This window comes from Thrips palmi, unplaced genomic scaffold (assembly GCF_012932325.1).
Source record: "Thrips palmi isolate BJ-2018 unplaced genomic scaffold, TpBJ-2018v1 HiC_scaffold_12, whole genome shotgun sequence".
Taxonomy (NCBI): domain Eukaryota; kingdom Metazoa; phylum Arthropoda; class Insecta; order Thysanoptera; family Thripidae; genus Thrips; species Thrips palmi.
Window position 1 is genome coordinate 7,465,479 of NW_023144623.1, and position 14,592 is coordinate 7,480,070.

Sequence of the window (14,592 nt, forward strand, 5' to 3'; positions counted from 1 at the left end):
CCCCCCTCCCCGGACGCGCCCGCAGCAGCGAGGGTAGGCAAGCCGCCGCGCGGGCGGGTCGGGCACGGCGTGGTGGTTGCCTACACTGCCGCTGGCAGGCGCTTTTTCATCTGCGCTCCTCTTGATCTCGCGCCTTGCACGCCTTGTGTTTTGGTCTGGGTCGGCGCCGGGCGGCCGGGCGCGCGTCAGATAGTGTAGTAGTTTGGCGCTTTTGGCAGCGATCTCGCTTGGCTCGTTTGCCCGTCGGCCATGCTGCCACACTGCCATGCCAGCAGTGCGTCGTGGGGCGGCGAGGAGCCACGGATCCGCACGGAGCCCCCATGCGGACTTATAGCAGATTAGTCGGCCTAGGCCCCCCAAGGCACCCCTTCGCTCTAGATTCGCTGAGCCGACCGGCATTCTTCTGGCCAGTACACTGTCATTTCGTCCGCCTTCCGGAAGGAGGACACACTGTCATCATTTTTTACGAGTGTGCACTGCTCACAGGCATTTACAGTGTAGGCGAGGCGGCGAGGTGGGGCGGATGTAAACAAGACGGCGACGCATTCCCGATGCAAATTGACAACCGGGGCGATCGGCGGTCGCGGGGGTCAAGGCACCGCCAGGGACGAAAATACTCCCAGCGGCCGCGACTAACTGGCTTTCTTTTCGTTTTCGGATCTCACTGTGTGCTCTGTTCTCGATTTCTGCTGCTTGAATAACGCAAGAGAAAATCCACCCCGTACGCTTCACTTCAGCCTGAAGTCTATTCAGATCCGCCAGAAACCGGTACACCAAAATGCACTTCGTAATAAAAAAACTGTCTCGAATCCACATCGACTTCTCGCTCTCGAGTCGAAGGAATCTCGGCCCAGCCACGAGGCGCCGGCAATCCTATCGTAACACTCTCTCCTCCGCACTTGAGGCACGCATTATCTTGCGTATTATTCGACGCTTAGTCGCGCGATAAGATTTGTTTTGACACTTCCTTAACGTGGCCGCACCAAGTTTGGAAGTTGCAGAGCGTCGCTCTGCCTGCGCTTCGCGGCTCGCGGCTCGGAAAAAGGGGGAGGGGGGATTTGCGGCCACGCAAAGGAGCAGGGGTGACAGGGCACCTGGGCGGAGAGGAGGGGGAGGGGAGGGGCAGCAGCTAGACACGAAAAGCCGCAGGCGAGCGATTCTGCACCCAGCGGTGTCGCACTAGCTCTGTCCCTCTCGCACTCATGCTGGCTCACCCGGCCCCGTGGGGGTGCGAGAGAGACAGAACGCAGCCCTCCGTGGCTTAACCCACGATTACTCCGACCGCGAGGCCGCGAGTGAGGCCGAGGCTGGCTGGCTGGCTGGCTGGCCGGCTGGCGCTATGGCCCCAAGCACCGCCTTGTCTATCCTTGTCTACCCCGGGGCGCTGCTCGGTTGCCGTGCCCTGTACAGCCTCCCCAACAAATTCCAGCATTTAGAAACAAGAAAAAATGGGGTCAGAACGGGGGAGGGGAGGGGAGGGGCAGAGGGGCAGGGGTAGGGGGGAGACTTCCGGGAGGCATGTGAGTCCCGGACTGGGCGGTGGCTGGACCCTTCCCCTTCACAAGGGGCGAGGCTGACCACCGTCGCGTTGGTCTGGCCTGGGCCTACAGGACCTGCTTCTTTTCTTTCAAAACACATTCGAATCGAATGAGTACAGTCTCCGAAACATGGACGGATCACCAATTAAATGTTTCGTTCGTTCTGTTGGTTCTGTTCTACCCGCGGCGGAGGCTCAAAGTTATCCTGTTGGCTGACGGCATCACATTGCCTCTATGTACACACAAATCTTAAGTTCAATTAGTTTTTGGCCGAGTCATTCGCTTTGCTTCGCTTCGCTTCCGTTGCCGTTGTTGGACCGCGCACGGCGGCGCGCGTTCGGGGCGCGTTCTGGACAAACACCGAGAATCACGCTCTCGCCCCCGCCCACGCACGCACTGTGCATAATTCACCGCGCTGCCACAAGTGGTTGCCGCGATCGTGCACGCCGCAGCATCGCCAGGCCTCGGGCGCCCGGGAGGGGAGAAAGAGTGCTCGCGGATCACTTCGGATTTCCATCTCGAGTGGGGCGGCTGGGCTAAAAATGGGAACATCCCCCGACCCCGACGCGCGCGTGCTGGACGAAGGCCGCAGAATAATGTCCAGCACACCGGCGTGTTTGTGTGCGTGTGTGTGTGTGAGCCGTTCCGAGCGAGAGAGACAGAATGCTGTGCGCGGACTGTCTGCCGGCCGCGTGACGGGGTGCTAAACGCCGCGGCGTCATTCTCCGTCATACGGATGGCGATGGCACTTTGTGTTATTGACAGCAATTAATGAGCGCGCTCTCTCTCTCCCTCTATTGGCTGTGACTGCTGCGCCGTGGCGGGCCAGCTGCCCGGGAGAGCGCTCGGGGCACCGCGGCAAGGCACGGCCACACGGCACCACCACGCTGCTCGACGGCAAGGTGCAGCGACGCGCCGGAAGTCCAAGCCGGCGGAGGTCGAAGAACCTCGGGCCGGCGAACTCCCGCCAGAGCAGACAGCCAGGCAGTACACACACAAACACACATGCGCTCTCTCTCTCTCTCTCTCTCTTGGCCGTTTTCGAAACTACTACGGTGCGATACTCGTCAGGTCGCTTTCCGCCGCGTTTCGCGCAACAGTCCCGTTGGACGCGTCTGTCGAGCGAATTCAGAAGAGTCTGTTTTCGTCGCTCTGTCTTCCTGGTTCCTGGCGCGTGCCGCCGACGAGTCGCTCCTGCCGCTTATCGGCGTTACAACACTCTCCTGGTTTTGGCGACCGCGACCAGCAGGAATGTCCGCGAAAGCGGCCGCGGCTTGGCGAGGCTGCAGACTCACTCCGAGACTCGTCTTCGTCGCTCTGTCTCTCTCGCACTCATGGGGCGCCCCGTGTCGGCGCCACACGCCCACAGGCCTACCGGTTTGCCGGCTACCCAGCCGCCTGCCGGTCTGCCGGGGCGCTCCGAGCTGCTCCTGCGGCAGCGAGGGTCACTTTTCATTAGATTCCCCCTTCTAACGTGGCGCCAGGCGGGGTGTGGCGTGGCGGGGTGTGGCGTGGCGGGGCGGGGCGGGGCGGGGCGGGGCGGGGCGGGGCGTGGCGGGGCGTGGCGGGGCGGGGCGTGGCGGGTGCGGAGGCGGCGGCCCGGTGTGTATCCACCGCTCGCCTCCGTGTCACTGGGTTCATGCCCAATGACAACATGATAAGCGCATTTGCTAAACAGTGAAAATTCTCTGAGGGAAAACTTCGGAGTAGAGCTCTCACTCCTACACCCTCAAATTAGCGTCGAAATATTCAATACTCAGCGACAACGAATGTCAGCATCACGTAAAGTCGTCATTTGATACTTCACGAACCAACCAAAGTCGAAGGCACTGAAAGTTTTCCAGCCGAGCAACTTTCCACGTGTAGCTACGGCCTTTGTTGAAATTCTTTTATTTTGTTTGCGCGCGAATTTTGTTTGGCCGTGTCTCCGCGCTAACACGCTGACTTTGCCACACAACGGAACCAAAACAGTCCGTGCGCCGCGCGCCCAGACGCGCAGGCAGCCCTGCTGCCGCTCTGGTAAAGGAGAAGTTAAAAGCCACACGCAGCCTCCCTGGCGGGTGGGCTGCCGCCGTCCACCACACTGTTCGGCGATCATCGTCCATTCCCGCACAAAGTGATTCGTCTCTCTGTCTCTCTCGCACACAACGCCGCTCGAGTGCGCGAGAGAGACGGAGCGGCGTTTGGAGGAGGAATTGCCCGCCCTGAGCCGCGCCGCGCCTCGCAGCCTCGCGGTCCCCAAAGTCAAAAAGAGCGAGTCGGAGAACAGTGAGTTCGACAATAATAATTCATCACTTTTTGTTTCATTGAATCTGCTTCGAAGGCGTATGGCGCGGGAAAGTGTGCAAGCGGCGGCCTATCACACCGGTAAAAGCAAAAAAAAAAAAAAAAAAAAAGCGAATGAATGGAAGTTTTTAACGGTGAGTATGCGTAGAGCGTGGAGTTCACGGTGAACTCCACACGGTGAACTGTTCACCGAAATATTCCGTGCGGTTCCAGTGCTCATGTAAAGTTTTAAACTGGCCATCGTCGCGTGGTTAGGCCCGCGTGCTATGAGGGCCGTCGCGTGTCCCAGTTTTGTTGTTGTTTTCCTCTTTTTATTTTATTTTTTGCACGACGTGGATCCACCGCTTGGGTCGGGTCCTTTCCGCCCATCGCCGCGCAGTCGTCCGCCCATTGATAGAAAGCACCGCAAGGTCATGGATAGCACACTGTACACACTCCGGCGCGCAAAGAGAACACGCCAGCCGGCCAACTGGCTTTGGCACAGTGGGTCAGAAAACCAAGGCAGGCGCCGGCGGCCAAAAATCTAGACGCGTTTTGAGCTCCAGAGTCGCTAAGCAGGACTCGAACCGAACGTGTGACCCCACCAATGGATTCCTCGTTCGGAGAGCAATCCATTGGTGGGGTCACACGTTCGGTTTAAGTGGTTTAAGTCCTATTTGTTACCCCTCCCCTCTGAATCTGCGCCTGCCAAGCGTTGGCCCAAGCATTGGCCTTTGACGCCTTGGGCGCCTTTGGCCTCCACCCCAATACATACTGCATCGACACGCCGGCAGTACCCCGCGCTCCCTGTGCAAGTCAACGATGCCGCGCTGGGGGTAGGGTCTCCCCGCGCGGGGTATCGGCACGGCGTGTCCCCGATGATATACAGTGCACCGCCAAGTTGGCGCCAAAAGTTGAAAGGAGAAAAGCAGGGCAGCCTCTCTGATCCGCTGCTCCGGGATGCCGAACTAGCTCTGTCTCTCTCGCACCCTTACGGGGCGCTCCGTGAGTGCGAGAGAGACAGAGCGACGTGCCGGCCTTGTCGCCGCAGGCGCCAGGGTATCGGTGGGTATCGGAAAGCGTTGCTGGCCACGTTATTTCTCAGGGGAGGTGGCCCTGCAGACCGATTCCGAGAGTCGTTCTCGTCGCTCTGTCTCTCTCGCACCGGCACGGGACGCCCCGCGAGTGCGAGAGAGGCAGAGCGACGAGAACGGCTTCAGGAATCAGTCCGCAGGGCGGCCCGGCCCGACTGAGCCGAAGCAGGCGACGAGTCCTGCAGTGTAGCGGGGCTCCGACTTACATATAGAGTGGAACATGAAATCAAACGCACGCCCCCAGTCCAGGGGCCAGGCCAGGGGCCAGTACAGAGGAAGGAGGAGGAGAAAAAAATAGAAACAGCAACCCACTTCGCAGTGGCGAAGGCCGTGCAGCAGGACGGGTCATTCCGTGGCGTCGCCACCGAGGCCCCGATCGAGGTCAAGCCGCCGTCGAGTCGCCCCGACGGCCGCATGGACAACAACCAGGCCGAGTCTGTGAGGCGTGGAGGCGCCGTTAAACTACACGGTCGAGTGCAACAATTGTTGTACTTTTTAAGCACAATAAATTCCTGATAAAAAACTGCCAGGAATTTGTGTACTTTTGTTGTGGTTTTTCTTGCAGTGGACCGTATGCATGTGTCGCATAGCTCCGACGTGCTTTCGTCGGACTCTCCCCGAGCCTCGGCGAGTCCGGCGCGTGGCGCTATCTGAGTCCACCGACAACGTCGACACATCGCCCGGAGAGGAATTCCCCCGGAACGCTGGCAGCAAAGGGCAAGGGCGCCGCGCCTGCCACTCGGCCTGCCGCCCCACCGGCACCCCGATTAACTTCCGGGCCTATCTATGTTCTTCGCGCGGAACACAGAATGCAGTCATGGACTTTTAGCGACTCATCTCTCGTCGAAGTTTCACAGTGTGTGGGCGCCGTATCTCGGCCGACCTCATAGGCTTTGCACCTTTCATCTTCTCCTCCCTCTCCTCCTCCTTCTTCTTGTTCCCGTGCCAGCCGCGCGCGCTCAGCTCATCGCCGTGGTTTACACCGCCGCGAGCCGCATTACTTTTAATGAAAAATAAACCTCCCCGTGTGGGGCTGCGGCGCAACAATGCGAGGAATAAGTAATAATTGTTTTATGGAGGTAATCAAAGCGGCGAGGCCCTGAGGGTGTAGGGCAAGGCGTAGGGCAGGGCGTGTAGGCACACTGCAAATCCAACTCGCGACGGGTTTTGTTGAGTCGCTAAAGAGTACTCGAACCGAGCGTGTGACCCCAACAATGGATTCCTCGTTCGGAGAGCAATCCATTGGTGGGGTCACACGTTCGGTTCGAGTCACATTTAGCGACTCTGGAGCTCAAAACGCGTCTGGCGTTTTGGCCGCCGGCGCCGGTCTTCTGGCCCACTGTATAGCGCCACCACGGCCTTGCCGTGGTCCAGTCCCGCCGTGCATGCCGCAGTGGCACGGACGACGACGGCCACCTCGGTGGGGCTTCCTCGGCCGAACACCATCTCCATTTGAATAGCCAGCGTCCGGTCTTGTCCGGCCGCAAGCCCCGCAAGGCACAGCAAGGCACAGCAAGGCGAAGCACGGCGTGCCCTAGAACAAGGAATCCGCCGTGGCCGTGTGCCCGGTGGGGTCGGCCGGCCGGGACGTGCCCCGCTCTCGCTCCCTCTCGCTGCTTGCGACCTTGTTATGTCTTCGGATGGTCGCCCCCGGCGTGGCTCGGTGGCCCAGCGGCGCCCAGCGCCCAGGGCCCAGGGCCGCTCCCAAGGGCGGGTACACTGGGGAAAGGGAGGGGGTGGGGAGACGCGTGCGCGTCCCTGTCCCCCCGACGGCGACAAAAGAGCTACCGGAAAGGTAGGCAAAGAGTCGCACGTTGCCCCGGTGAGGCGGCGAGTTATGCTAGCCCGGCGTCCATCCTGAACCTATCTGGATTCACCACTGCAAGTCGAAGGACGTGCCCGGGGCGGCTCGAATGCGGCGAATGCTCTAGACGTGTTTTGAGCTCCAGAGTCGCTAAACAGGACTCGAACCGAGCGTGTGACCCCATGGATTGCTCTCCTAACGAGGAATCCATTGGTGGGGTCACACGTTCGATTCGAGTCCCATTCAGTGACTCTGGAGTTCAAAATGCGTCCGGGATTTTCGACCGCCTCCACCGGTCTTCTGGCCCACTGTGGGCTGGGGCAGTGTAGTTGCACGCCCGGCGGCCCGGCGGCCATGCGGGTCGTGAGTTTTGTTATTCGCAGCCTCCCTCCTGCGGGCCATCGCCGTAAACAGCGCGACTTGAGTGCGCCCCGACGCTCCGCGCCGTGAGTTCGGCGGCTCGCTTCTGAATTTCTCATCCGGCCTTGCCGCCACAGCAAGGCGCAATGCTCACAATCCGACGCACTGCCAAAATTTTGCTCGTCACTCGATGTCAATGTCAAGGCCACCTTTTTTTCACAGTGCAGGAGTGCCTTTGTCGGCGACCCGATCCCCGATAACGACGTTTTGCCTCTACTTTTACTCGGCCCACTGCACTGCGAGGCACTGCGAGGCACTGCGACGACACACATTCGCGGTAATCGTTCTTGCACTCGCGAGATAGCGCGGCGTGGTGTACCCGCTAAGTGTATTAATGCTGTTATCGAATCGGTCCGGGAACGCGGACGGCGTCAAGAGGCCTTGCTGTATCCGTGTGTCGGGGGGGGGGGGGGGGGGGAGGCGGGGGCCGTTCCGCCGCCCGCACCCTCGAATCTTTGTTTCGACAATCAATAATACAGGGCTTCACTCTCCCTGTGGTTTCATACGGCAGTCTGTCTCTCTCGCACGCACGCGCGCAGGGTGCGCTCCGTAGGGGTGCGAGAGAGACAGAGAGCCTGCATAAATCAGGAGCGAGGGTCCGGCCGGCGCCGCGCCTCGCCTCTGGCGCCTCGGCCCAACAGGTCACAAATATTTCACCCCCACTTTGCCTGTGCCGAGAGTCCAGTGCAGGCCCGTCTGGGGCGGCCAGCGCGGCCAGCACACTGATTCCGAGAGTCGTTTTCATCGCTCTGTCTCTCTCGCACTCACGGGGCGTCCCGTATGGGTGCGAGAGAGACGGAGCGATGACAACGACTCTCGGACGCAGACCACAGCCCGCCGGCATCCGGACGCCTTTCGTCAACTTTCCGACCGCGAGGGAGTGTAAATAACTCAGGTCCAGGGGCGCTTTTCGCGTTCATTCTCTTTCCCCCTGTTTTCACTGAAATTCAAAGGGTGACCAAGTTTCGGCGATACAAAAAAGTGTTACCGGTAAAAGGTCATGCACAAAGGTATCTCTGATCAGGGGCGGATCCAGGGGCACCCTTTTCTTGAGGGAGGGGGGAAGGGGGGGTTCTCGCCTTTCTCTGATAAAGGGTGACACTCCAAATGGATGGCCGATAAAAGGTCAGACATCGGCGAGGCCGTGGTTTTCCTTCCATGAATATCACCCTTATACGGTGGTACATAAACGTATCTCTCTTTTTCGGTCATTCATGGTACTCCGAAAGAGTAAGATGTCTCAACTTAGTGTCCAAACAATTTTTATTTTTTGTTTTTCAAATTTTTTCGCTTATTTTTACCTCTTTTGTTTGCATGATCTTTGACTGGACTGGCGGCACGCTGGAAATCTTCCACTGCCGTTCCCGCCGGAATAGAAAATGCCCACGGCAAATAGAAAATGGGTTCTGCGCGTCTGCCGTGGTGTTTGTCGCGATGGTGCGCGGTCCGGCGGCCCGTGTCCGACGGACGGTTCTGTCTCTCTCGCTCTCCTGCGGAACGTGCCGCGAGTGCGAGAGAGACAGCGGATCCTTCGGGCACGGGAGGCAGTGTCGCGTCGTACAAAAGGCGACAGTCGTGATGCCCGACTGAGTGGCAAATGTTTAGGCACACTCACGATGACGACGACCACGGACTGAACCACACTGCGCCAATATTTGCCCAATTTTGGCTCCGCGCCTGCACCGCGCCCACACTGGCGGACTGATCCCGAGAGTCGTTTTCGTCGCTGCGCCTCAGTACGCCTCGGTACGCCCCACGAGTGCGAGAGAGACAGAGCGACGAAAACGACTCTCGGAATTCGTCCCGCAGTGCAGCCTGCTCGCAATTGGGCAAAGAGTCCCACGATGCACGCGAGAGCGAGAAAGACAGAGAAACGAGAGCGACGTCTTCTGTCTCTCTCGCACTCACTGGCAGTCCATAAGGAGCAACAAGGACAGAGCCACGAAAAACACAGCGACTCCACTCGGGTAGTTGAAGCGTAAGTCGTATGCCTCATTCCAGCACACGCTTGAAGACTTATTTACGCTTAAAGTCGCGAGTGAAGAGGAAATTATTCCCCTCGAAGCGTTTAGAGGGACGAGAGAGAAGCCGAGGGGGAAAGCACTCGCGTAATAGTCGGGTCACTCTGTCCGTAATAGCACGCGTAATAGTGTGCGTAATAGTAGCGTAATAGCTGAAATTCTCAAAATTTGATCTATTTTAGGGTTTTTTTGGTCTGTTTTCAGCTAAATCGCTATATTTTGAGGCGTAATAGAGCGTTATAGGCGTAATAGTCGGGTCGCAGGTTTTAGGAGTGATTTCCCCCTCGAGAGAAGCAGGACGGAAAACTACGCTTGAAGAAGCCACGCGTCGCAAAACCACGCTTGAAGAAAGCCCCCCCCGCCAAAACACACACACACACACACACACACACACACACACACACAAAAGCACATCGCAAAGGGGTCATCGAGGTCGCCACTGGATCGCCACTGGATTGGACCGTCCCGCGCGGCCCGCGTCCCGTCGGGAACGGGCTCATGGGACCGGAACTAAACCGGAAATGGATTCCTCAGTTCCGTGAACCTTTTTTTCCGTGGAGCAAAACGAGAGGGCGCTGTGTGTATGTGTATGTGTGTGAGTGTGTGTGTGGGGGAGGGGGAGGGAGGGAGGGGGGATGTCAATGAATGACCCAAAGGGCTTCTTTGTTTCAGAACGCGAGAGGACGGCGAGTAAATGTTGAATGTTTTGCCGCCCGCTTAAAAGAGGAGGCCGCCATTCTTCACACGTCGGGCGTCCAGTGCTAATATTTGAGGATCTTTTTTTTCGCTTTTCTGAACGCCAATATAACTAACCCGTTCGATAACACCCGGCGCGCTCCGGCCAGGGGCCGGGACTCTGTTTTCATGTCGATGTCTATCGCGTCACAACAACAAGTGTGGGAGAGAGCGGTCAGGCCTGGCGGCGGTGTTGTCCTGTCGGTCCGAGAGAGACAGAGAGATGGTCTGATCGTATAATTATGGTGCACCCCCCTGGGCATAGAAGCCACACAGACTAGACGCGGTGGTGATGACGTCATGCAAGTTCCGCTCCCCTGGCGCCCTGGCCGAGGCCGTGGTCGTGGCCACTTTCGGGCGAGTTCTTTGTTTCCCCCGCCCTCGTTGCTGGCAGGCCCACATCGCGTCCCCCTCGTTCCTCTCATACAGTCGAAAATTCGTGAGGAATCCCCGAAAAACTTGTTAGGAAATTTCAGGAAAATTCGTTTTTCTCTCTTGGCGGCCCAGCTCGGTCCAGCCATCCAATTGTAATGAAGGGCCTCCGGCGGGGACCAGGGGCAGTAGTCGGTGCGGTGGACGGCAGCCAGTGCGATAGTCATGCTCTCCCCTCTCTGTCTCTCTGTCTCTCTGTCTCTCTGTCTCTCTGTCTCTCTGTCTCTCTCTCTCTCTCTCTCTCTCTCTCTCTCTCTCTCTCTCTCTCTCTCTCTCTCTCTCACGCGACGAAAACGACTCTCGGAATCGGTCTGCTGGTTGTTGGACGTGTCGCTGCGCTTCACTTACCCTCCCCCAAGGCTCCAGTAAAGAGCGTCGTCCCACCCGCATGGCTTGGCATGGCCCGGCCGGGAGCGCAATGCAATTCCCTCTGAGGCCTGTCTGCCTGTCTGCTTGTCTGTCTGCCTGCCTGCCTGCCTGCCTGTCTGTCTGTCTGCCTGTCTGTCTGTCTGTCTGCCTGTCTGTCTGTCTGTGGCTTTGCCTCCGCGTGGGCGCAGGGCCGTGCCGGGCCATTCATCAGGCTCAGGACAGGTAGCGCGGTCGCTCAGCGAGTGGAGTGGTTCGTCGCGCAGACGGCAGGTGACACTCGCACGCACACGCGTAACACACAAACCAAACAAACACATACACGCCAAAACACACACGAGAGAGAGTGGGGGGGGAGAGAGCGGGGGGAGGAGAGAGAGAGAGAGAGAGAGAGAGAGAGGGAGAGGGAGAGAGAGAGCGGGGAGGGAGGGGAGGGAGGGAGGGAGAAAGAGAGAGGGGAGGGGTGCACAACAGACATACACGCACATTTCCTCATCAAGTTCAGTGGGTTTGCTAGCTAGCCATAAGGACAACCCTAGCCAACACGGCCGAGGCCCTACTGGGCGACCGGCCGGCAGCAAGTCACTTTTCGGCATTTTCCCATTTATTTTTGACAGTGCTGCAATTTGGGGTTGAATGTTCGCCGCCGGTTTGTTGACACCTGTTGTTGTTCTGCGACGCAGTATGGCCGCGGAGAGGGGCGAGGCCGGTGAGGCCGGCGAAGCGGTGGTGCGAAAGAGGAGACCTGTTGGCCTGCACGTCCACTGTCAGTGTCTGTCTGGCAAACCGTGGAGGTAAACAGCATTTCCCTAGCGCTTTGTTTTCCCACCGCGCAGCGGAGAGAGATCCCACCGAAGTTCATAATCTTCCCGCGCGGCCGCCACCAAGTTTTCCCTCGAGGCTTTAGAATGCAATTCGAATAATTAGTTGCGAGAAGAAGGAGAGAAAAGCTGTACTAGCTGTCCCGCTTTGCTCGCTGAGCCACACACTGTAAAAATGAATCTTCAAAATTTAAAATTTTAATTTTTAAGTTCTTATGAATAAATCTTAATGAAGAGCTCATAGGACACTCTCTTAGTCACAATAATGTTTTCTGAGAAAATCAACCTTTTTAGAATGGTCGATTTGGACGACTTGATGTTTTTTGGCAGTGCAGCGCCGTGAGCTGCGAGAAATCCGAATCGTGTGAGGGAAGGTGATCCAGTGCGGAGTGTCGGGGGTGTCCGGCGCGGTTTGGGGGCGGATGGCCGATGGCTTGGCCGATGGCCGATCGGACCAGATCACCACAAAGAGAGCGAGAAGCCCGTAATCCTTCCCGAGGGGGGGGGGATTGGTCGTTTCGGTGGCGCCCCTACACTGCGTGATCTGATTGGTCGATCCGCGATAAATTTCTCCTCTCACCGCGCCGCGCCGTTCGACGGACCGGGAGAAGAGCCCCCGGCTGGAGTGCCTGTTGGACGACCGTGGCGGAGACGGACCGCTGGTGGCGCCTCGGTCGCTCAGCCCCACTGCACTGGAAGCGGAGTCGCGCTGGCGGTCCTCCTGTTCGTGTCACTTCTACGCTGCAAAAGCACATTTAAAAAAAAATTCTAAATTGTTTTTTGAGACGGCAAAATAAAAATATCAGAATTTTTTTCAAAAATTAAAAAATTGTTGACCCACAGTACAATTAGTCAGGTGTTGTTGTTTATTTTTAAATCTAGGTTTTCCAGTGAACTCGTAAATACTGGAGAATGCCGGCCGAAGGGGCATAGTCGCTGCGGGCGCGAGGAAGCCGCCCTGAATCCCGGCCGGCCGTCGCGCCTAATAGAAACGAAGACCTGGCCGGCCGCAAAGGCGCGGGGGCGTGGCGGCGCGGAGGTGGCGCGGGTTCGCGCCCCGGCTAAGGCGTCGCTAAGCCCCCTGGCTGGTCTGCCCGGCCTGGCAGCACGGCGAGCCTTGAGCCCCACACTGCGAGTCTTATATTTACTGGAAATTAGATTCCAGGCGAGCTGCACCGCGGCCAGGCCTTCCTGGCCTTTCCAGGCGGACGGCAAGGTCGCGCTCGCATCGCAGTGTGCCCCCCCGCATTCTTCGCAACCGTGTCCCGCCCGACTTCGCCCCAGGCGCGGATCCTGTAGGGGGGGGGGAGATAACAATTGACCTCCCCTCCCTTCGAGGTCCCCGAAGATCACCGCATGAAACCCTGTCAGAAATGAATCGGGAACGGACGACGGTGCCTCTGGAAGAAATTTAGCCCTGCTTCGTAAATTTACCAAGATTCTTTGTAAATTCGCGGAGAGGTTTCGTAAAGTGACGGGGATTCTTGGTACGTAAATTTGATCCGTGACGGTACATGATAATCTACATAGAATCCGCCACTGCTGCGTCCCTGCAGATGCATCTCCCTATCCTTCTCCTCGACACCTGCCATGGACCTTTCCCCCTCCGCCCCCTTCCCACCCCACCATTCCCTACCTACCTACCCCCCCCCCCCCCCGGGCGTTCCCGAGTGGGATTCAGCAGCTTGCTGCTATAAATTCGTGATGAGGTTTGCTGTGGCCGCTTTCCAATTACCAAAAAGGCCAACGGCGTGGGAGAGAGAGAGAGAGAGAGAGAGAGAGAGAGAGAGAGAGTGAGGGGGAGGGGGTTAAAGGTACAGGCGTTTAGTTGTTTTTCCCAGCGCTGCAGCGCAGCACGAGTCGTTGCCCGGCAGCATGGAGTGGGCCGTAGGGGTGCGAGGGGGACAGAGCGAGGAGTGCTGGCGGCTGCATCGGCCCCGCACACCGCGTCGCGCCGCGTCGCCGCCGTGCAGCTGTGCAGTCCCGCAGCCCCGAGGTGCAGCCGGGCCTGCCTACACTGCAAGGCGGCCAGCCTGGGACCTCGGTCGCCTCGGCCACTCACCACGCCGCCTCCCTCTGCTCTCTCGCACCCCGAAGGCACCGAAGGGCGCATGCGTGGCGTCCCGTGAGTGCGAGAGAGACAGAGCGACGTAAACGACTCTCGAAATCGGTCTTCCTCAGAGTGCAGCACCGCGGTAAAAATAGTGGCCGCCACGCGCCGGCCGTGAAGCGCGCGGAGCGATGCGGAGCGAGCCTTGGCAGAATCAAGGCCGTCGCTCACGTCACTCACTCATCCTGCAGACTGATGCCGAGGGACGCTTTCGTCGCTCTGTCTCTCTCGCACTCACGGGCCGTGCCGCGGCGGTGCGAGGGAGACGGAGCGACGAAAAGCGATTCTCGGCATCAGTCCGCTGAATAAGGAATAAGGCCGGACGCGCGTGTCCTTGTGCTTCCCGCCGGCATAAATTAATTATCTTCTTTTTTTTTCGCGATGTTGGCAGCGAGTGCGCGCTCCTTTCCTCGCGCCACCCCCGTCGTCGGTTCGCCGCCCTGCGCGTGTGGCGGCCGAGAGAGAGAGGGGGGGGGGAGGGAGAAAGCACTGCGTCACAGTCTGCGGCGCTCTCTCTCTCTCTCTCTCTCTCTCTCTCTCTCTCTCTCTCTCTCTCTCTCTCTCTCTCTCTCTCTCTCGGGATAAGGCGCAGATAAATTTGTCTCTTTCGACGTTTATGGGGGTGGCTGGGTGGCTGCACCGGATGGAGTGCAGTTTTAACGTTTCCCTTGTCTCGTTGATGATGATGCAGAGGGGGCACGGTGCCAAGTGGGACTCGTGTATGGTCTGGGTCTGTGTGTGTATGTGTGTGTGTGTGTGTGTGTTGTGTTATTGTCTACATGTGTGTGTGGAAGGGGTGGACGGGGTACTTGATGCTATTCTGGTAGTGCAGACACTCAAGGACTCTCCAGACCTTTAATGATCAGCCCTCGAGGACGCGCAGTGTGCCAGAAGACCGGTGTAGGCGGTCAAAATCCCGTATGTACGGCTTTTTTAACAGTGTGGGCGGAGCTTTCGAAGCGTGATGGCTAGCAAGATGGCCTGCG

The 14,592-nt window shown here is 58.5% G+C and overlaps 1 protein-coding gene across 1 annotated transcript in view; it reads left to right on the forward strand.

The window, feature by feature from the left end:
- The window catches only part of LOC117639959 (lutropin-choriogonadotropic hormone receptor-like), a 32,443-nt gene that overhangs the window by 1,946 nt on the left and 15,905 nt on the right, over window positions 1-14,592 (forward strand). The window lies entirely within an intron of this gene.